Source organism: Siphateles boraxobius, unplaced genomic scaffold, assembly GCF_051911475.1.
Source record: "Siphateles boraxobius isolate OS27281-9 unplaced genomic scaffold, OSU_SipBor_1 19, whole genome shotgun sequence".
Lineage (NCBI taxonomy): Eukaryota > Metazoa > Chordata > Actinopteri > Cypriniformes > Leuciscidae > Siphateles > Siphateles boraxobius.
The window spans coordinates 1,178,027-1,202,256 of NW_027508799.1; the positions used below are offsets into that span (position 1 = coordinate 1,178,027).

A 24,230-nucleotide genomic window follows, 5' to 3' on the forward strand; every position below is an offset into this window, starting at 1 on the left:
GAGAGGGACAACCCGCTGTCGGACAACAAACACCTGTTCCTCAGATACACCTCGCAGATCAGGGAGGTAGGCGAGGCTGTGGAGGTGTATCATATAAAACAGGCCATGCTGCAGGAGGCCCAGAGGACAGGAGACTCTGGATGTCTGATGGTGGAGTTTGGGGATTTTAAGGGTAGGTCAATGAAGGAGGCGTATGAGGACCCAAGCAAGGAGGCCCAGGCTCTCATCACCTACCTGAAGAAGGCAAAGGCCAGGCCTAACACCAATATGGCCCTTTTCAAAGCATACGTGCTGAAGAGGCAGGCTCCAGCCCACGTGCCCACCACCACTGTGCCCACTGCATCTGTCCTCACTGCTGCTGTGCCCACTGCCACTGTGTCTGTTCCTCCTCCACCTACTGCCACTAAGAACAGGCCACTGCTGGCGACCAATGTGAAGGCCCTGTTGGCGCAGGGGAAGCATTTATTTGCTTCACAGCTGGCACAAAAGATTTTGGCTCCAGCCAAACCCTGTAAGTGATTTGCAAGCTTTAAAATCATTACAGTATATATTATGCAGTATATATGTCTAACGAAAATACGTGTTCAACAGCTGCAGGACCACGTGTACATCCTGCGTCTGAGTCCGCAGCCCGGAGACAGCTCTTTACATGTGGTGAGTATCACTTAACGCATACAAGTGTGTTGGTGACATGTGCTTAGTGTTTTATGTTATTTTACAGACTCTGCTGCTACGGATTTTTTTGAGGAGGAAGATGACCTGGAGATGGCAACTGTAGCCTCGCAAGCTGAGGAACAACTTCCTCAAGGTATGTAAATCTTAAACAATATTTTACAAACAATTACAAATAAAACAAAACAGTATTTTTTAAATGACATATTATTTTATTTCACAACACAGAGGATTGGCATTTCTCAGGTGTCAATCTACATTCACTCTTTGAGTGAACATCCTCAAAGGAAAAAAGATAATTTAAAGGTGTATGTAAAATGTTTTATTTAATTTTTTATCGTAATCACTGACTAAAGCTCATTCTTGTCATCTCACACTTCCCCCACTCCCCTTGGAATAAGTGGCTGTTGTAGTGTTTGGTCTGCTTCGCTTCACACTTGGCTGATCCCATCTTTTTTTCTTCTTGTATTTCTTCTAATGGTGCTTGGATGAAAAACAGGATGATTTTCACTGCTTCCTTCCATCTTTTCATCATCATGTCATCTCTCTACTAATCATACATGCTTTGCAGTAAACCTTGTAATCGCAGTAGCTGTCCAGCAGAGCTGAGAAAGTCATGCAGTGAAAGTCTAAAACAATAAGATAATTTTGTTGTGTTTTTTTACGTTCCAGCCACTGCAGGCTCGAGAGGCCCTGCTCCTGCCCCGGCTCATGCTACTGCCCCTGCTCCTGCCCCTTATCCTGCTCCTCCAGCATTGTGGACCCCTGGCCAGGTGTCCCAGTCGCCTGCAGAGCTTCCTGTCCACTGGAAAGAGCAACTCCCATCTTTCCAGCAAGGCTTTCAACCCCTGTCCCTCTGCACCAGGACCATCCTCACTACAGCCACCCACAGGACTGCAGCGCCCTGCCCAGCCTCCTCTGCAGTCTCCTCCTCTGCGCCCTGCCCAGCCTCCTCTGCAGTCTCCTCCTCTGCGCCCTGCCCAGCCTCCTCTGCAGTCTCCTCCTCTGCGCCCTGTTCAGCCTCCTCTGCAGTCTCCTCCACAGCCTTCTGTCCAGCCAAGTGCTGCCTCTGCTCCTGCAACATCAACTGGGTCCAGTGTTGCAGACCAGGCTCCTGTAAGTAAGCTTCTCATTATTCGTGTGCAGGTGCTGCAGCGTGATTTCCAATGACCACAAAAAAAGTGGCCGCATTTCCTCTGTGCTGGAAACTTTGCACTGGCTACCTTTTAATTGTAGATTTAATCAAAAAACTGCGCTTTAAGCCATGCAAGCTGAAATGTTTGCGGCCCGGCAGCAGCAGGGAGGATGTATGTTTCGGCTCATTGGTATAGGGGTATGATTCTTGCTTAGGGTGCGAGAGGTCCCGGGTTCAAATCCCGGACGAGCCCATTATTAGGCTTTGCTTTTAATCTCTTCAGCCTGATTAGGGCAACCAGGATATTTATATCCCGGGTTTCGGCAGAGGAACCACATCCGCCTCTTTTAGTCTACCTGATTCCACCTAGCCTCATCGCTATCTGCCTCTCAGACAGCCAGCTATCAGGAAGTGTTGGTTCCATGGTGTAATGGTTAGCACTTTGGGCTTTGAATCCAGCGATCCAAGTTCCAATCTCAGTAGAACCTTTTCAGGTTCTTTGCGGAAGGGTGGGAAAAAACAGAGGTGATGCGCAACTGCTGACGTGGCAGTGAAATTGGCACTCTCAAACAGAGTCGGAATTGGGGAAACATGGGCTTAAAAAGCAAAGGCTTCATTTGCTCCTTGCTATCGTGCTTTTGGACTCAATGACTTAAATCTCTGCTGCTCATGGGAAAAGTTGACACACGCCAAGGTTCCACGTGTAATGGTTTGCACTCTGGGCTCTGAATCCAGCGATCCGAGTTCAAATCTCGGTGGGACCTGCTTTTGCCAGGAATGTGTGCAGTACCTCGTTCGAAAAAATTTTTTCGGCAGCACTGAGCCGCAAGAGCTCATCTAGGTAGTGCCCCTTGAAGGGGGGCGTAAAAAGGATGGACAGCACTGGAGAATGCAGGCATCGATCCCGCTACCTCTCGCTTGCGCTTGCTGCTTCCTACCGATTGAGCTAAAGTAAGCCCAAAGTAAGCCCACGTGAGCCAATCGCGTTTCTCTGCTGTGGCTTACTTTTGACCAATCGCGTTTCTCTCCTGTGGCTTACTTTTGACCAATCGCGTTTCTCTCCTGTGGCTTACTTTTGACCAATCGCGTTTCTCTCCTGTGGCTTACTTTTGACCAATCGCGTTTCTCTGCTGTGGCTTACTTTTGACCAATCGCGTTTCTCTCCTGTGGCTTACTTTTGACCAATCGCGTTTCTCTCCTGTGGCTTACTTTTGACCAATCGTGTTTCTCTTCTGTGACGTACTTTTGACCAATCAGCGGCTCCTATTATTGTCATCTTTGCAACAGGTAAGGCTATTCTTCATTACTGTATAATCGTTTAATATTTATTCATATACATTGTGTATTTTTGGAAAATTAGACATGCCAATATAGCTAGCTAGCGTGTATATTACAGGTTTACTTCAGTACCTGTGAACCTGTAACTTTTCCCATGATAAAATACAGAAAAGAAAACATGTAGCTACTGTTAAGTTAATTAGCCGGCCGCTAATTAAGCTATATCCTCCTGAGACCAAAAAAATTTTAGTTAATAATTTAGTATTTTGTGTGTCATTACATTGTTTAGAGCATAAGAAAGTTTTTTGCAAAAACGTTTATTTTTATTTTTATAATGTTCATATAGGTTATACTATGTCTTCTGTATAGGACACTACTAGGACTCATTTTTTTATTATTATTTTATTTAAAAAGACGTGATCTAAAAAAAAACCATTGTTTTTGCCTATTCATGTCTTTAAATAAAATAATAATAAAAAATGAGTCCTAGTGTCCTCTACAGAAGACATAGTATAACCTATATGAACATTATTAAAAAAAAAAACGTTTTTGCAAAAAACTTTCTTATGCTCTAAACAATGTAATTACACACATAATACTAAATTAACTAAACTTTTTTTGGTCTCAGGAGGATATAGCTTAATTATATCAGTGTTTTATATCCTGAAATTGTTTAGGTTTCAGGATTTTATATACCAAACTTTGTATGAAGATGATTCCCAACTATGTTATAAAAGATAACAGAATGATTTGATATAGACTTCCATTTTGCTTTATGCAATATGTGTGTAAAATGGCCATAAGCGGGTTTTCCCATTTTATACAATGTATCTATGTATCTAATTTGCATATTAATGTATTATTGGGGCAACATGTAATGAAAAAAGAAGTGTAATAATGGGAGTTAGTAGTAATTGCCAAGATTTTCATAATAATATCTAATATTTCATATAATTTCTTTCCATATTGTCACCCAAAATGCCTGAAAAACATGATTTAAGTCCTGCTGTGTAGTTTGCTAAATTATTGTAACACACTTAACATACAGGTATCTTTTAGATTGACAGAGGTAATAGTCTCTTTCTGATTTTCATTTCAGAAAATGTACGCATACCCCGTTTTTCGTCGCCAGTCAGCAACATCAAACCGTCTCCTCATGGCGCCATCGGCGGAGGCGAAGCAACTTCAAAATGTGGTGTCTGGAAGGGCCAAATCGAAGGAGGAGGTGCTGGCAGAGGCAAGTACTTTTGTCTGCACAAACGGTGGAGATCCCAGTGACCAGTTTTTAGTACTGGCTCACTGCAAACTTCAGTTTGGGATGTACCAGGGTCAGAGATTTAGATGGCTCCTGGAAAACTCTCTGGGGTACGCAGTGTATTTGGTGCTCAGCATTTCCAGTGAGAACGCGCAGACAACCCCCCTGTCAGAAAATAAACAACCGTTCCTACAGTACACTTCTCATATTAGAGAGATGGCAGAAGAAGTAGAGAAGTATAACAGGAAGCAGGAAATGCAAGCAGAAGCCCGGGCAACTGGAGACCAGGGCTGCTTGATGGTGGAGTTTGGTGACTTTCAGGGCCGGTCCATGAAGGATGTTTATGAAGACCAGAGCAATGAGGCCGAATCCCTCATCAGGTACTTGGTTAAGGCAGATGCCAGGCCCAACACTAACATGGCCATTTTCAAGGCGTATGTCCTGAAAAGACGGGCTTCTGATATGGGCACCAGTGTACATCAGCCTGCACGTCCACCTGCAGCCTCCAGTACCTCTGCACGTCCACCTGCAACCTCTAGTGCCTCTGCACGTCCACCTACAGCCATCCAAACTGGTTTACAGCAGACCGCCACTGTGAAAGCACTGTTGGCGCGTGGCAAACATTTGTCACCTTCACAGCTGGCAAAAAAACTAATGTCACCAGTTAAACCCTGTGAGTAGGAGTGTAAATATAGAATTTTCCCTACAGCAGTTCTACATGTATTGATTTATCGTCATGGCAAACTTGTCCACTTGTTGTTTCCAGATCCATTACTGCAGTCCACTTTACCTCCTCCGGCAGCAGAACCCCCAGCCAAACATTTGGTCCCAAAGCAGCTTTTCGCTACTGGTAAGTAAGCAACATCTTACATATGTTTGTCTCCATGTATTGATCACAGTAATAGTTTTAACATTTGTGCTCCAGGCACTTCCATTCCCACTGCTGAAGATGATGATGAGGAGCTGGTATTTGCTGCATCACAATGTGAAGCACAGCTAAATACAGGTGTGGCATATGACACAAATGCAAATATTATAAGAATGTTTTGTGGAAACCCACTGAGAATCATTATTTTTGAAAATAAATAAACATTTTTTAAATATTTTTTGTTTACAATACAGAATTATGTGACATCATGCCTCAAGCGGGAGGCATTCTTTGAGTGCACTTCTTCCAAACCTTAAGGATGTCCAAAGGTGTCAGTGTATTTATTTGCGTTTCCGAACTTACCTGTTGCTAAACAATCACTGGATAACTTTTTCACACCGCTTGCTCTTCTCACTCACTCAACCTGAGCAGACAGGATGGTGGAGATTCATTGTTCTAATAATTAGAGGAACAGTTTTTCCTTATTGTGTCTGTGTGCATGCTTCATGTCTGTGGGCATCATACTTTTTTTTACTGAATTCATCACGACTCATTTTCCTTCTTTCATTCCATCTAATCCTCATTCTCAAAGAGCTATATTGATCCCATATTCCTTACATCAATAAAGTGTACACTGTGTTCTTTGCTTCTTGACACTAATACCATTTTCTTCACTGTTATTCCTAAATATAATCATAATTATTATTAATACTTGTTTAAAATTACTGCTTCGCCGGCTGTTTGTGGACTGCATTTATGGCATATTACTATCAAATAACAGTCATCCTTATATTGTTTATGTTACTGTTCACTCAGAGGCCTGTGCCGGTCCGTCTCCATCAGCGGAAACAGCACAGACACCAGCTCTTCCTCATCATCAGCCACCAGCTGAGCTTCCTAGTCACTGGAGAGATCATCTTCCACCTTTCCAGCATGAGTGGATCCGGAACACACTGTTTAAGGCCAACATGCGAACCGAAAAGCCAGAAATAGTGTCCCAGCTGAAGCTTTGGTGGTATCCTCCTCAGCCCCCTTTAATAAACACCCAGCCACCCGCCTCACCTGACCTCTTCTTCTGTCGGCCCATTTTCTTATGGATGCCGCTAAAGATGTGGTTGTTTCCTCTTGTCTGCGTTCGCCCAGACTGTGGTAAGCACAGACTTACAGCGGCAGGACTTTACCGTACCGTGCGCAAGGTCTTGGACATTGATGGGTGGTATGACCTTGCCACTGAGTATCTGGAGTGCAAACGCTGCAAAAAGAAGTATCCAGCTTGGAATGAGGACATCTTAGGACAGCTGGATATGGGCCACCGCAGTCAGTTTCCAGCTTTGCTGACATACAGGTAATTCATAATGACAATCATTCATTATCAGGCGCTTTTATTTGTGTTATTTTTTCCAACCAAAGCATTTGCATGATTATACTGTTGTTTCTTTAGATACTCATGTGACAACCGGGTGGTGAGGATGATGAGGGAGAGGACACTGGGCAACAGTGTGACTCAGCTCTACAAGAAGCTGATGGAACAACACAGTGAGGCATGGACACAGCGTGTCCTGCAGTACCTGACTGCCTGTGAACCATTCACAAGCTCCTCCCTTGTGCAGCCTCCTGTGTTTGCTGAGCTTCCCCTTTTACCTGCCCTTCCTAAACCTAAGTTGAACTAGGGGGCGCGGCACGGCTGCTGACCCTGTGCTTCTCCGTTCGTTTGTTTGTTGTTTGTGAATTTTTGGCGTTTATCGTGTTGTAAACTTTTGTTTTGTTCACGTCCTTGAGTTAAGCAACATGGAAATGGATTACTTGCGCGCAGTGGTGATCTTTTTTATCCTATATGCTGTCGTTAGAGAGAACTTTGCCCTAGCCGGGAACAATGAAGGAAGTGAACGAACGTCGCCACTGATTACATACTCGAGGGAATTTCTTCTTGCCCTAAGGAATAAAGCTGTGTCTGTGGACTTAAATCACGTATCATCAACCCCTCATGGAAAAGCCCAAGGTAGGAAAACGAAAAAAAGAGGCTCGAGGGGGGGCGTTCGTAACAGGTTGAGAAGGCGAGGAAACAGACACCCGCTTCCCATCATAACTCTGTCAAACGTCAGATCATTAAATAATAAACTGGATGAGATCACAACACGTCTCCGGTTTGATGAGGATTTTCGGAGGAGTAATTTGCTCTGCTTCACAGAGACATGGCTTCACGAGGACAGCACTTGCATTGATATGGAGGGATTTACAGTTATAAGAGCAGATCGTGATAAGGTGTCATCTCAAAAATCCATCGGGGGAGGACTCTGTATGTTTATTGACAGCGCTTGGGCTTCACAATTCAAAGTACTCAAGAGAGTGTGCACTAGAGACTATGAGCTGCTGTCTGTATCTATCAGGCCGTTTTACCTTCCGCGGGAGTTTGGGCAAATCACCATTATTCTTGTTTATGTCCCAGGGCCTAATAACAAAGAAGCTCCGGAAATAATAACCGACAGCTTCAATGCTGCTCTCTCCCGATCAGCAGATCAGCCGGTGTTTATTTTGGGGGATTTCAACACATGTCAGCTGTCACCTCATCTACCCACTCTGCAGCAGTATGTCACCACGCCCACTCGCTCCACTCGCATACTGGATCAGTGCTTCGGTAACATCCCAGACGCATATAAGGCAGTGAGTCGCCCTCCTCTTGGTAAGTCCGATCACAATGTCATTCATCTCCTTCCAACATACAGACAGAAAGTCAGGCGTGAAAAACCACTCCTGAAAACTGTACGTCAATGGACTGAGGATGGGGAGGAGGAGCTAAGAGATTGTTTTGACTCTACAGATTGGCGCATGTTTTTTGACGCATGCTCTGATCATCACTAATTGACAGACACAATCACATGCTATATCAAGTTCTGTGAAGAAACTGTTATCACTTCCAAGATAGTTCAAGTGTTTAGTAATAACAAGCCATGGCTCTCAAAGGATCTTAAAATGTGTCTGAATGAGAAAAGGGCTGCATTTTTGAGAGGAGAAGCTGACTTAGTAAAGGAGAAAGAGAAGGATTTCAAGCGTAAAGCTTTTACAGCAAAAATAGATTTTAAGAATAAGGTTGAGCAAAGATTTTGTACAGGCAATGCAAAACAAGCATGGGAGGGATTAAATACAATAATGGGTAGGGAAAGAAAAAAACAAAGTGTAAACGTGGCAGATTGTGGCAAATTTGTTATTGATTAAACATTTTCTATGGAAGATACGATGTGAGAGACCCAAAAATAGGGTGCAATATTACCTGTGATCAGATTGGTAGTTATGAACATATACAGCTTTCTGAAGAAGAAGTAGCCATGTGTCTCTCTAAAATTAGACCAAACAAAGCCCCTGGGCCTGATGGCCTCCAAGGAAGGGTGCTAAAGGTATGCTCTCAACAGCTTAAAGGGGTTCTTACTCAGCTGTTCCAAATTTTGCTGAATTGTGGTGTTTTTCCAAACGTATGGAAGAAGTCCACAATAATACCTGTGCCTAAGGTCTCTAGGGCTACAGACCTTGGAGACTTTAGACCGGTGGCACTCACTCCACTCTTAGCCAAGTGTATGGAGAGAGTGGTCAGCACCCATCTTATGGCTTCTGTTGGGAATCAACTTGACCCCCTTCAATTTGCCTATAGGTCACACAGGGGCACAGAGGACGCAACTCTTACTCTTGTAAATCAAATAGCTAAACGTCTGCAACAACCAAAATCACTTGCTCGGGTTCTTTTTATTGATTTTACATCTGCTTTTAATACTATGCAAATTGATATTCTTTTAGAACAACTTCATAGGATGAATGTGAATGGTGGGCTCATTCACTGGATTAGAAGTTTATTAACTGACTGCCCTCAGAGAGTCTTAATGAATGGGGTCTACTCAGATGAGCTTGTCATAAATACTGGAGCACCACAAGGCTGTGTGTTGTCACCTCTGTTGTTTTCAATCTATATAAATGACATGACTGTGCACAGCACCAATATTAGTTTACTTAAGTATGCTGATGACATGGCCTTGGTAGGACTTCTCACAGAAAATAATGCAGCACATGAGGAAGCTTATTTTAGCCAAGTCACTTTACTGCAGGACTGGTGTCAGACTGTTAAACTGGAAATTAATGTGACTAAAACAAAAGAACTTATAATACGAACGAAACCAAGAGGGGCCAGTAACATCACCCCTGTTGTACTTAACAGCCGGCCTGTGGAAGTAGTGGAAAATTTTAAGTACTTGGGTACAATCATTGATTGCACTTTAAGTTTTAATGTTAACTCAGAGAGTATTTTTAAGAGAGCTAACCAGCGATTGTTTTTAATTAGAAAGGTGAGGAGCTTCAAGGTCAGTCAACACATTCTTGAGATGGCATATAGGGGTCTGGTAGAAAGCATTTTACAGTTCAATATAACAGCTTGGTATGGCAATCTGAATGTGAAAGACAAAAACAAGCTTTCCAAAATTGTTAATATTGCAGGGAAGGTGATTGCCAAGTCACAAAGGCAGCTTGGGGATGTGTATGATAGGGCGGTACTCAGGAAGGCCAGACAGATATCAGCAGACACCCTACACCCACTCAACTCAGAGTTTGAGTTGCTCCCATCTGGCCGTAGATTCAGGGTCCCAAGGGCGAGCCGGAACATTTATAAGAGATCCTTTATTCCCCATGCCATACAGGAACTTAATTTAAACTGAAAGCGTCTTTGTGTTTTATATAACTTCTAATCGGCTGCGCTGCTTTCCATTTTCTGTTGTTGTATGTTGACGGTGGTAATGTCATACTTTTAAACTGTGTGTATTTTGTCATTTTAACTGTTGTGTCACTGATGCATATATGTTTGGAGAAGTCAAAGACAAATTTCCACCAAGGTGGACAATAAAGTCTAATAATAATAATAATAATAATAAGTGGCTGTTAGCTGTGTACGCCAGGGATGTTCTGGGGCGACTGGACGAGGTCAAGGCCAAAATAACATCTGTATTTGGCTCTGTTCTCAAGATGGACTCCACAAAAAAGGTATCACAGCCCTGTTTATATCCAGAAATTGTCCAGATATGGATATGTGTGTGTGTGTACATAATGCACAGTTATGAGTTTTTATTTTGTTTTGTTTTTAAAAATCTTTTTTTTCTTCAATAGGTCACAAAAAAAACTTGCCGGTGCTGCTTCAGGAACAGCTGCCTGGTGCACAAATGTTGGTAACGAACACGGCCAAGTCCTTGTCTCTGTCCTAACAGCCGCCGAGGGACATGCACTGGACCCCATGGCAGCTGGCCTAATGAAGCGCTACCGAGAGGCAGGAGAGGCATCCCCAAAGGTGATGTACGTGGACAGAGATTGCTGCAGTCAACACGGCCAGTCTCAGGTGAAGGCCATGTTTTCGGAGTGGGATGAGCTTGAAGTGCGCCTGGACATCTGGCATTTCATGCGGCGATTTGCTGCAGGTGTCACGACAGAGGCTCATCCGCTCTATGGGATCTTCATGGCACGTCTATCCATGTCCATATTCCAGTGGGATTCAGAGGATGTGGCTGCTCTTCGCCGTGCAAAGGAGGGTGAGCTGGCAGCAAAGAAGACTGGCTACATCTCAGAAAAGGCGGTCAGTGCTCGCATTAACCGGAGGGAGTTGGCACTGCACTGCCGGAGGAGGACCAGGGGGGAGGAGGAGACCACCATATTGATTGGGTCACTGATTGATCAGTTTGACAGTGCGGACGGGAAGGATACTCTGGGAGTTCCACTTCTGAACCATGAACGGATCCAGCAGATATGGAAAGAACAGCGGAAGCATGTACAGTGTATCCAAGACCCAGAGCACTTTCCGCTCTACATAAAGAAGGGGACACTGAAGAAAGGCGGTGTGGAGCTGTGCTGCTACAGGTGTGCTCGAGGCTCTACCTCCTTGGAGTCATTCCACCTCCACCTGAACCGTTTTATTCCAGGTATTACATACATATGGATTAGTAATTTTTCTGTAAAAAAATATAAGCACTGTAACTGCTTCCATTACGTTAAATTAATGTCACATTAATAAATGTCACACTTTTACAGTTCTTTTTGTCACGACGCACACACAGGGAAACAGTAGATCCAGAAGCAGTATATTTATTGGGTAATCCGTACACGTAATCCAGTCCAGGCAAGGGTCAAACACCGTATAAGCAATCCTAGAACAAAACAACAAAAACGAGAAACGAGCAGAAACAAACCTCAGAAGTGTGGGGACATAAAACAACGACTCCGTGACATGGACTGAAACAGACAGGGTATTTATACACAGAACTAAACAATGTAATGGAAAACAGCTGCGTGCAATGATGAGTGATGAGAACAGACAAAGGATCGTGGGAAATGCAGTTCCAGAATGAATGGTGACAGTAAGGGAAAGAGACCTCTAGTGGACACCCGGGGAAAACACAAACCAACACTGTGACACTTTTCTGATGTCATAAAAGCATTGACAAAGCTGTCTTGCCTCACAAATCACTAATAACTCTGGTTATAATGACAATAATTTTTTCTATGTAATTACATAACTCTATTACATGTAACCAGCTACTTCATAGCACCTCATGTGTAGTAAATATATTGTACATATGTGACATATAAAACCTTTTTTTTTTTTTTTTTTTACTTTTAGGAACCAGTGCCAGTGGTTCAAGCATCAAGCCTTGAGGGCTTGATGCGTTGGAATGATGACCGGATGGAAGATGCCATAAAAGGAGCGTCCTCCATCCGGTCATATGGCAGTGCCATGAGAGAGGTTGTGGACCAGCTTAGCAAGACAGTCTTTGGGAAGCCCTGGGATGAGCGCTATCGCCCTCCTGGAGCATATACAGGCAAGACATTCATTAATTTGTTATTTTGTAATACTCTACTAAGTATCAATTTAGCCTTAAATGTACTAGACAAAATATTAAGACATATTTTTTCCCCTTTTATTCTCGTAGGTGAATTGCTAGGAATAGAGTACCTTTACAGCCAGACTGGCAAAACACTGACTCCAGTGCTCCAGAACCCAGAGGATGAAGACAGGCTGGTGGAGGAAATTGATGACCAAGACCTGCAAGATGAGGGGTTTGAGGAAGAGATAACGGAGGACATCACAGTTCCAGTGCTGTACGAGAATGACCCCTGCCATGATCTCGCAAACAGCCCCTCATCTTTGCCTCAGTCTCAGTCCCCAGCATCACTGGCTGATGTATCAATGGCTGACGTGTCACTGGCTGAGCCATCCACATCAACTAGAGAAGGACACCAACTTGCCCCTGCCCCTTCAGTGTTGTCACAGCCATCTGACACTGGAAGCAGTTTCTCCGACGAGGCTCAGGTAAAACACTTTAAGGGCTTTATTTAATTTCAATCTCGTTTTATTCCACATATATTAACATTAATCTGAATTTACTAGGGAGCAGTCATTGGGCCCGATGGCATTGCTGGGTGGGACAAGGTCCAGGATATGGCAGGTTACCTGGTTGTTCTTCGTGAGGCTCCTTACCTCACTGACCTGCAGGTGACAGAGGCCATTCAGCTGTGGACAGCTCTCCATGACATAGACAAACAGCGGGTCAACTATCAGCCTCGACATCAGCCTCAGCTGACACATGGACGCTTTAAGGCACCAAAGCGGTCCGGAGTCACAACGGGTGTGGAGAGTGTAAAACGGTGTCTGATTGGACATCCCGGGGGACCAGCACAGTGGCCCAGCACCAGCCGCTTGGTTGAGGCCATTTGTACAAAGCTGTGTGCTTTACACAAGTCGCCGACCAAGAAGGCTGGAGTTTGCCGCCCCAGGTGGTCTAAAATCCTCTCGGATTACCACCACATCCGAGAGCTGGTGCTTAACAATCACAGGCTGATGGATGAAACAATGATCCAGCTGTTTGAGCTAAACCAGAAGACACTCATTCAGTGGTAAGCAAGGCACATTATTTTCTTCAAATTAACTGAATACTTTTTTAAACATATATATAATACATGTAATTTATTTTCAGGTTTCAACGGCAGCAGAAAAAACAGGAAATGAGTGTCCTCGCTCAGGGACTGACTCCACCTGACCCAATTGCTGTGGCTGATACGCAGCTTCCTCCACCGAGGGAAAAATTGGATGAAGCAGCATCGACCTCACGCCCAAAACATACATTTACCCTTCCGCCAAATCGAGAAGGACAGGCTCCTCTTCTGCGACCAGGTCGACGGCCTGCTGCTGCCACCACCATGGTGTGCCCCATTGCAAATGCCCCCACAGCATCAGGAGTTGTGCAGCCCATTTCAGCACCTGGGTCATTGTCACTAGTCCTTAACCCAGACATGACTGTGTCAATGGTGATTCCACCTTCTGGTGCTTCAACATCCGGTGCAGGCCCAGCCCGTTACACCCAGAGGAACAGGCGCCGGCGGGCCCAGGAGACGGAAAGCGGAGTCCATAAGAGGAAGTATGTGCGAGGGGTAACCTTTAACATGTGCAGCAAATGTGGGCAGCCCAAAACCAAAGAGTTTGGCCATAGCCGATATGGTAATGCCACATTTTGCTTGCGTGCCTCAAATGGAAAATCTTTAGATGACTGGTTGGCAGAACAGCGCCAGCAAAATACAAGCCAAACTCCACCTCCTCAATAAACAATTTGCTTTTTCCTGTATATATTTTGTATATATTACTGTACATGGTTCCACCCAGTCTTTCATATTGTCCTATATATATATATATATATATATATATATATATATATATATATATATATATATATATATATATATATATATATATGTGTGTGTTTGTGTCTGTGTACTCATTTCATTATTTGTGTGTATTCATTTTAATATTGTTTTTTTTACATTTAAAGTGTCATTTAAATATTTGTGTATTCATTTTAATAAAACATTTTAAGTGCCATTGAAATATTTGTGTGTATTCATTTTAATAAAACATTTAAAATGTCTTAAAGTAATCTAATAAATCATATCTCTCAAATCATATCCCTCACAAAAAACACACATATTTGAAGAAACATTTTTATTCATTTTATTCAATCATAAACAACATGTAATATGCATTTTTTTAAAATAATATACACAAAAAAAAACATTTAATAAAATATTTGAAGTGTCTTAAAACAAATCTGATAAATCATGTCAATCAAATCATATCCCTCCATTTTTATTCATTTTATTAAATAATCAACAACATGTAATGTGCAATATTTAAAAATAATAATAATACACACAAAAAAATATAAATCAATATAATGATGTCATAGATAAATGAAGACGCAGGCGCAGTTGATCACACGCAGAACACGGGTTCGAATCCAGCAGGCGGAGGGTGACTTGTTTCAAATGTGACTAAAATATAGCCCTAATAATGTTGCAGGGGAAATTTGTGGGCAAATTCTCGTTTTTCGCGTCTTTTTGGCTTGTGTGCGGGGGCGCAAAGATTGGGCCCCTTCTTTTACGCAGCGAGCGCTCTACCATTTGAGCTAATTCCCCTCGATGATGGAGAAGAGGTGTCCATCGCTCTCAAAGACAAAGACGAGGCGCGATCCCTAGCACGTGTGCAGGTGCTGCAGCGTGATTTCCAATGACCACAAAAAAGAGGCCGCATTTCCTCTGTGCTGGCAACTTTGCACTGGCTACCTTTTAATTGTAGATTTAATTAAAATATTGCGCTTTAAGCCATGCAAGCTTTAATGTTTTCGGCCCGGCAGCAGCAGGGAGGACGTATGTTTAGGCTCGTTGGTCTAGGGGTATGATTCTCTCTTAGGGTGCGAGAGGTCCCGGGTTCAAATCCCGGACGAGCCCATTATCAGGCTTTGCTTTTAATCTCTAAACCCACTGAGAATCATTATTTTTGAAAATAAATAAACATTTTTAAATATTTTTTGTTTACAATACAGAATTATGTGACATCATGCCTCAAGCGGGAGGCATTCTTTGAGTGCACTTCTTCCAAACCTTAAGGATGTCCAAAGGTGTCAGTGTATTTATTTGCGTTTCCGAACTTACCTGTTGCTAAACAATCACTGGATAACTTTTTCACACTGCTTGCTCTTCTCACTCACTCAACCTGAGCAGACAGGATGGTGGAGATTCATTGTTCTAATAATTAGAGGAACAGTTTTTCCTTATTGTGTCTGTGTGCATGCTTCATGTCTGTGGGCATCATACTTTTTTTTACTGAATTCATCACGACTCATTTTCCTTCTTTCATTCCATCTAATCCTCATTCTCAAAGAGCTATATTGATCCCATATTCCTTACATCAATAAAGTGTACACTGTGTTCTTTGCTTCTTGACACTAATACCATTTTCTTCACTGTTATTCCTAAATATAATCATAATTATTATTAATACTTGTTTAAAATTACTGCTTCGCCGGCTGTTTGTGGACTGCATTTATGGCATATTACTATCAAATAACAGTCATCCTTATATTGTTTATGTTACTGTTCACTCAGAGGCCTGTGCCGGTCCGTCTCCATCAGCGGAAACAGCACAGACACCAGCTCTTCCTCATCATCAGCCACCAGCTGAGCTTCCTAGTCACTGGAGAGATCATCTTCCACCTTTCCAGCATGAGTGGATCCGGAACACACTGTTTAAGGCCAACATGCGAACCGAAAAGCCAGAAATAGTGTCCCAGCTGAAGCTTTGGTGGTATCCTCCTCAGCCCCCTTTAATAAACACCCAGCCACCCGCCTCACCTGACCTCTTCTTCTGTCGGCCCATTTTCTTATGGATGCCGCTAAAGATGTGGTTGTTTCCTCTTGTCTGCGTTCGCCCAGACTGTGGTAAGCACAGACTTACAGCGGCAGGACTTTACCGTACCGTGCGCAAGGTCTTGGACATTGATGGGTGGTATGACCTTGCCACTGAGTATCTGGAGTGCAAACGCTGCAAAAAGAAGTATCCAGCTTGGAATGAGGACATCTTAGGACAGCTGGATATGGGCCACCGCAGTCAGTTTCCAGCTTTGCTGACATACAGGTAATTCATAATGACAATCATTCATTATCAGGCGCTTTTATTTGTGTTATTTTTTCCAACCAAAGCATTTGCATGATTATACTGTTGTTTCTTTAGATACTCATGTGACAACCGGGTGGTGAGGATGATGAGGGAGAGGACATTGGGCAACAGTGTGACTCAGCTCTACAAGAAGCTGATGGAATAACACAGTGAGGCATGGACACAGCGTGTCCTGCAGTACCTGACTGCCTGTGAACCATTCACAAGGTCCTCCCTTGTGCAGCCTCCTGTGTTTGCTGAGCCTCCCCTCTTACCTGCCCTTCCTAAACCTAAGTGGCTGTTAGCTGTGTACGCCAGGGATGTTCTGGGGCGACTGGACGAGGTCAAGGCCAAAATAACATCTGTATTTGGCTGTTTTCTCAAGATGGACTCCACAAAAAAGGTATCACAGCCCTGTTTATATCCAGAAATTGTCCAGATATGGATATGTGTGTGTGTGTACATAATGCACAGTTATGAGTTTTTATTTTGTTTTGTTTTTAAAAATCTTTTTTTTTCTTCAATAGGTCACAAAAAAGCTTGCCGGTGCTGCTTCAGGAACAGCTGCCTGGTGCACAAATGTTGGTAACGAACACGGCCAAGTCCTTGTCTCTGTCCTAACAGCCGCCGAGGGACATGCACTGGACCCCATGGCAGCTGGCCTAATGAAACGCTACCGAGAGGCAGGAGAGGCATCCCCAAAGGTGATGTACGTGGACAGAGATTGCTGCAGTCAGCACGGCCAGTCTCAGGTGAAGGCCATGTTTTCGGAGTGGGATGAGCTTGAAGTGCGCCTGGACATCTGGCATTTCATGCGGCGATTTGCTGCAGGTGTCACGACAGAGGCTCATCAGCTCTATGGGATCTTCATGGCACGTCTATCCATGTCCATATTCCAGTGGGATTCAGAGGATGTGGCTGCTCTTCGCCGTGCAAAGGAGGGTGAGCTGGCAGCAAAGAAGACTGGCTACATCTCAGAAAAGGCGGTCAGTGCTAGCATTAACCGGAGGGAGTTGGCACTGCACTGCCGGAGGAGGACCAGGGGGGAGGAGGAGACCACCATATTGATTGGGTCACTGATTGATCAGTTTGACAGTGCGGACGGGAAGGATACTCTGGGAGTTCCACTTCTGAACCATGAACGGATCCAGCAGATATGGAAAGAACAGCGGAAGCATGTACAGTGTATCCAAGACCCAGAGCACTTTCCGCTCTACATAAAGAAGGGGACACTGAAGAAAGGCGGTGTGGAGCTGTGCTGCTACAGGTGTGCTCGAGGCTCTACCTCCTTGGAGTCATTCCACCTCCACCTGAACCGTTTTATTCCAGGTATTACATACATATGGATTAGTAATTTTTCTGTAAAAAAATATAAGCACTGTAACTGCTTCCATTACGTTAAATTAATGTCACATTAATAAATGTCACACTTTTACAGTTCTTTTCTGATGTCATAAAAGCATTGACAAAGCTGTCTTGCCTCACAAATCACTAATAACTCTGGTTATAATGACAATAATTGTTTTTATGTAATTACATAACTCTATTACATGTAACCAGCTACTTCATAGCACCTCATGTGTAGTAAATATATTGTACATATGTGACATATAAAACCCTTTTTTTTTTTTTTTTTTTACTTTTAGGAACCAGTGCCAGTGATGCGCATTTTCAAGCCTATCTCCTTGAGGGCTTGATGCGTTGGAATGATCACCGGATGGAAGATGCCATAAAAGTAGCGTCCTCCATCCGGTCATATGGCAGTGCCATGAGAGAGGTTGTGGACCAGCTTAGCAAGACAGTCTTTGGGAAGCCCTGGGATGAGCGCTATCGCCCTCCTGGAGCATATACAGGCAAGACATTCATTAATTTGTTATTTTGTAATACTCTACTAAGTATCAATTTAGCCTTAAATGTACTAGACAATATATTAAGACATTTTTTTCCCCTTTTATTCTCGTAGGTGAATTGCTAGGAATAGAGTACCTTTACAGCCAGACTGGCAAAACACTGACTCCAGTGCTCCAGAACCCAGAGGATGAAGACAGGCTGGTGGAGGAAATTGATGACCAAGACCTGCAAGATGAGGGGTTTGAGGAAGAGATCACGGAGGACATCACAGTTCCAGTGCTGTACGAGAATGACCCCTGCCATGATCTCGCAAACAGCCCCTCATCTTTGCCTCAGCCTCAGTCCCCAGCATCACTGGCTGATGTATCAATGGCTGACGTGCCACTGGCTGAGCCATCCACATCAACTAGAGAAGGACACCAACTTGCCCCTGCCCCTTCAGTGTTGTCACAGCCATCTGACACTGGAAGCAGTTTCTCCGACGAGGCTCAGGTAAAACACTTTAAGGGCTTTATTTAATTTCAATCTCGTTTTATTCCACATATATTAACATTAATCTGAATTTACTAGGGAGCAGTCATTGGGCCCGATGGCATTGCTGGGTGGGACAAGGTCCAGGATAAGGCAGGTTACCTGGTTGGTCTTCGTGAGGCTCCTTACCTCACTGACCTGCAGGTGACAGAGGCCATTCAGCTGTGGACAGCTCTCCATGACATAGACAAACAGCGGGTCAACTATCAGCCTCGACATCAGCCTCAGCTGACACATGGACGCTTTAAGGCACCAAAGCGGTCCGGAGTCACAACGGGTGTGGAGATTGTAAAACGGTGTCTGATTGGACATCCCGGGGGACCAGCACAGTGGCCCAGCACCAGCCGCTTGGTTGAGGCCATTTGTACAAAGCTGTGTGCTTTACACAAGTCGCCGACCAAGAAGGCTGGAGTTTGCCGCCCCAGGTGGTCTAAAATCCTCTCGGATTACCACCACATCCGAGAGCTGTTGCTTAACAATCGCAGGCTGATGGATGAAACAATGATCCAGCTGTTTGAGCTAAACCAGAAGACACTCATTCAGTGGTAAGCAAGGCACATTATTTTCTTCAAATTAACTGAATACTTTTTTAAACATATATATAATACATGTAATTTATTTTCAGGTTTCAACGGCAGCAGAAAAAACAGGAAATGAGTGTCCTCGCTCAGGGACTGACTCCACCTGACCCAATTGCTGTGGCTGATACGCAGCTTCCTCCACCGAGGGAAAAATTGGATGAAGCGGCATCGACCTCACGCCCAAAACATACATTTACCCTTCCGCCAAATTGAGAAGGACAGGCTCCTCTTCTGCGACCAGGTCGACGGCCTGCTGCTGCCACCACCATGGTGTGCCCCATTGCACCTGCCCCCACAGCATCAGGAGTTGTGCAGCCCATTTCAGCACCTGGGTCATTGTCACTAGTCCTTAACCCAGACATGACCGTGTCAATGGTGATTCCACCTTCTGGTGCTTCAACATCCGGTGCAGGCCCAGCCCGTTACACCCAGAGGAACAGGCGCCGGCGGGTCCAGGAGACGGAAAGCGGAGTCCATAAGAGGAAGTATGTGCGAGGGGTAACCTTTAACATGTGCAGCAAATGTGGGCAGCCCAAAACCAAAGAGTTTGGCCATAGCCGATATGGTAATGCCACATTTTGCTTGCGTGCCTCAAATGGAAAATCTTTAGATGACTGGTTGGCAGAACAGCGCCAGCAAAATACAAGCCAAACTCCACCTCCTCAATAAACAATTTGCTTTTTCCTGTATATATTTTGTATATATTACTGTACATGGTTCCACCCAGTCTTTCATATTGTCCTATATATATATATATATATATATATATATATATATATATATGTGTGTGTTTGTGTCTGTGTACTCATTTCATTATTTGTGTGTATTCATTTTAATATTGTTTTTTTTACATTTAAAGTGTCATTTAAATATTTGTGTATTCATTTTAATAAAACATTTTAAGTGCCATTGAAATATTTGTGTGTATTCATTTTAATAAAACATTTAAAATGTCTTAAAGTAATCTAATAAATCATATCTCTCAAATCATATCCCTCACAAAAAACACACATATTTGAAGAAACATTTTTATTCATTTTATTCAATCATAAACAACATGTAATATGCATTTTTTAAAAATAATATACACAAAAAAAACATTTAATAAAATATTTGAAGTGTCTTAAAACAAATCTGATAAATCATGTCAATCAAATCATATCCCTCCATTTTTATTCATTTTATTAAATAATCAACAACATGTAATGTGCAATATTTAAAAATAATAATAATACACACAAAAAAATATAAATCAATATAATGATGTCATAGATAAATGAAGACGCAGGCGCAGTTGATCACACGCAGAACACGGGTTCGAATCCAGCCCGCGGAGGGTGACTAGTTTCAAATGTGACTAAAATATAGCCCTAATAATGTTGCAGGGGAAATTTGTGGGCAAATTCTCGTTTTTCGCGTCTTTTTGGCTTGTGTGCGGGGGCGCAAAGATTGGGCCCCTTCTTTTACGCAGCGAGCGCTCTACCATTTGAGCTAATTCCCCTCGATGATGGAGAAGAGGTGTCCATCGCTCTCAAAGACAAAGACGAGGCGCGATCCCTAGCACGTGTGCAGGTGCTGCAGCGTGATTTCCAATGACCACAAAAAAGAGGCCGCATTTCCTCTGTGCTGGCAACTTTGCACTGGCTACCTTTTAATTGTAGATTTAATTAAAATATTGCGCTTTAAGCCATGCAAGCTTTAATGTTTTCGGCCCGGCAGCAGCAGGGAGGACGTATGTTTAGGCTCGTTGGTCTAGGGGTATGATTCTCTCTTAGGGTGCGAGAGGTCCCGGGTTCAAATCCCGGACGAGCCCATTATCAGGCTTTGCTTTTAATCTCTTAGGGCAACCAGGATATTTATCAGAAATTGGGGATAAAATGAGCCAGAGAGAGGCCGGTTAGCTCAGTTGGTTAGAGCGCGGTGCTAATAGTGCCAAGGTCAAGGGTTCGAACCCCGTACGGGCAACTCATTTTCTCTCTGGGACCTTCGCTCTGCTCTTCTCGAAAATGTCTGGCGGTCTCCCAGACATGACTGCTGGCTAAACCGCACAAGTACCTGGCCGAATTAGCTCAGTTGGGAGAGCGTTAGACTGAAGATCTAAAGGTCCCTGGTTCAATCCCGGGTTGCGGCAGAGGAACCACGTCCGCCTCTCTTAGTCGAGGCGGTCTATTGACCAAACGCCAGCTCTTATCTACCTGATTCCACCTAGCCTCATCGTTATCTGTCTCTCAGACAGCCAGCTATCAGGGTTTGTTTGTTCCATGGTGTAATGGTTAGCACTCTGGGCTTTGAATCCAGCGATCCGAGTTCAAATCTCGGTGGGACCATCATTTGCCAGGAATGTGTGCAGTACCTCGTTCGAAAAAACATTTTCGGCAGCACTGAGTCGCAAGAGCTCATCTAGGTAGTGCCCCTTGAAGGGGGGCGTAAAAACGATGTACAGCACTGGAGAATGCAGGCATCGATCCCGCTATCTCTCGCATGCTAAGCGAGCGCTCTACCATTTGAGCTAATTCCCCTCGATGATGGAGAGAAGGTGTCCATCGCTCTCAAAGACAAAGACGAGGCGCGATCCCTAGCACGTGTGCAGGTGCTGCAGCGTGATTTCCAATGACCACAAAAAAACAGGCCGCATTTTCTCTGTGCTGGCAACTTTACACTGGCTACCTTTTAATTTAATTTAATCAAAAAATTGCGCTTTGACTCCAGCGATCCGAGTTCAAATCTCGGTGGAACCTTTTTAGGTTCTTTGTGGAAGGGAGGGAAAAAACAGAGGTGATGCGCAACTGCTGACGTGGCGGTGAAATTGGCACTCTCAAACCGAGTCGGAATCGGGGAAACATGGGCTTAAAAAGCAAAGGAATGTGTGCAGTACCTCGTTCAAAAAAACTTTTTAGGCAGCACTGAGCCGCAAGAGCTCATCTAGGTAGTGCCCCTTGAAGGGGGGGCGTAAAAAGGATGGACAGCCCTGGAGAATGCAGGCATTGATCCCACTACCTCTCGCTTGCGCTTGCTGCTTCCTACCGATTGAGCTAAAGTAAGCCCAAAGTAAGCCCACGTGAGCCAATCGCGTTTCTCTGCTGTGGCTTACTTTTGACCAATCGCGTTTCTCTCCTGTGGCTTACTTTTGACCAATCGCGTTTCTCTCCTGTGGCTTACTTTTGACCAATCGCGTTTCTCTCCTGTGGCTTACTTTTGACCAATCGCGTTTCTCTCCCATGGCTTACTTTTGACCAATCGTGTTTCTCTTCTGTGACGTACTTTTGACCAATCAGCGGCTCCTATTATTGTCATCTTTGCAACAGGTAAGGCTATTCTTCATTACTGTATAATCGTTTAATATTTATTCATATACATTGTGTATTTTTGGAAAATTAGACATGCCAATATAGCTAGCTAGCGTGTATATTACAGGTTTACTTCAGTACCTGTGAACCTGTAACTTTTCCCATGATAAAATACAGAAAAGAAAACATGTAGCTACTGTTAAGTTAATTAGCCGGCCGCTAATTAAGCTATATCCTCCTGAGACCAAAAAAAGTTTAGTTAATAATTTAGTATTTTGTGTGTCATTACATTGTTTAGAGCATAAGAAAGTTTTTTGCAAAAACGTTTTTTTTTTTTTTACAATGTTCATATAGGTTATACTATGTCTTCTGTATAGGACACTACTAGGACTCATTTTTTATTATTATTTTATTTAAAAAGACGTGATCTAAAAAAAACCCATTGTTTTTGCCTATTCATGTCTTTAAATAAAATAATAATAAAAAATGAGTCCTAGTGTCCTCTACAGAAGACATAGTATAACCTATATGAACATTATAAAAAAAAAAAAACGTTTTTGCAAAAAACTTTCTTATGCTCTAAACAATGTAATGACACACATATTACTAAATTAACTACACTTTTTTTGGTCTCAGGAGGATATAGCTTAATTATATCAGTGTTTTATATCCTGAAATTGTTTAGGTTTCAGGATTTTATATACCAAACTTTGTATGAAGATGATTCCCAACTATGTTATAAAAGATAACAGAATGATTTGATATAGACTTCCATTTTGCTTTATGCAATATGTGTGTAAAATGGCCATAAGCGGGTTTTCCCATTTTATACAATGTATCTATGTATCTAATTTGCATATTAATGTATTCTTGGGGCAACATGTAATGAAAAAAGAACCGAATAATGGGAGTTAGTAGTAATTGCCAAGATTTTCATAATAATATCTAATATTTCATATAATTTCTTTCCATATTGTCACCCAAAATGCCTGAAAAACATGATTTAAGTCCTGCTGTGTAGTTTGCTAAATTATTGTAACACACTTAACATACAGGTATCTTTTAGATTGACACAGGTAATAGTCTCTTTCGGATTTTCATTTCAGAAAATGTACGCATACCCCGTTTTTCGTCGCCAGTCAGCAACATCAAACTGTCTCCTCATGGCGCCATCGGCGGAGGCGAAGCAACTTCAAAATGTGGTGTCTGGAAGGGCCAAATCGAAGGAGGAGGTGCTGGCAGAGGCAAGTACTTTTGTCTGCACAAACGGTGGAGATCCCAGTGACCAGTTTTTAGTACTGGCTCACTGCAAACTTCAGTTTGGGATGTACCAGGGTCAGAGATTTAGATGGCTCCTGGAAAACTCTCTGGGGTACGCAGTGTATTTGGTGCTCAGCATTTCCAGTGAGAACGCGCAGACAACCCCCCTGTCAGAAAATAAACAACCGTTCCTACAGTACACTTCTCATATTAGAGAGATGGCAGAAGAAGTAGAGAAGTATAACAGGAAGCAGGAAATGCAAGCAGAAGCCCGGGCAACTGGAGACCAGGGCTGCTTGATGGTGGAGTTTGGTGACTTTCAGGGCCGGTCCATGAAGGATGTTTATGAAGACCAGAGCAATGAGGCCGAATCCCTCATCAGGTACTTGGTTAAGGCAGATGCCAGGCCCAACACTAACATGGCCATTTTCAAGGCGTATGTCCTGAAAAGACGGGCTTCTGATATGGGCACCAGTGTACATCAGCCTGCACGTCCACCTGCAGCCT

At 43.4% G+C, this 24,230-nt stretch overlaps 3 non-coding genes across 3 annotated transcripts; all 3 read left to right on the forward strand.

Annotated features, from left to right (window-relative positions):
• Positions 1-14,934: 14,934 nt before the first annotated feature.
• Positions 14,935-15,006, forward strand: trnap-agg (transfer RNA proline (anticodon AGG)). The gene has a single exon. It is a non-coding gene; the product is annotated as a tRNA-Pro (tRNA).
• A 5,911-nt stretch (positions 15,007-20,917) lies between these two features.
• Positions 20,918-20,989, forward strand: trnap-agg (transfer RNA proline (anticodon AGG)). The gene has a single exon. It is a non-coding gene; the product is annotated as a tRNA-Pro (tRNA).
• Positions 20,990-21,431: 442 nt separating this feature from the next.
• On the forward strand, positions 21,432-21,503 carry trnaq-uug (transfer RNA glutamine (anticodon UUG)). The gene has a single exon. It is a non-coding gene; the product is annotated as a tRNA-Gln (tRNA).
• The last annotated feature ends 2,727 nt before the right edge of the window (positions 21,504-24,230 follow it).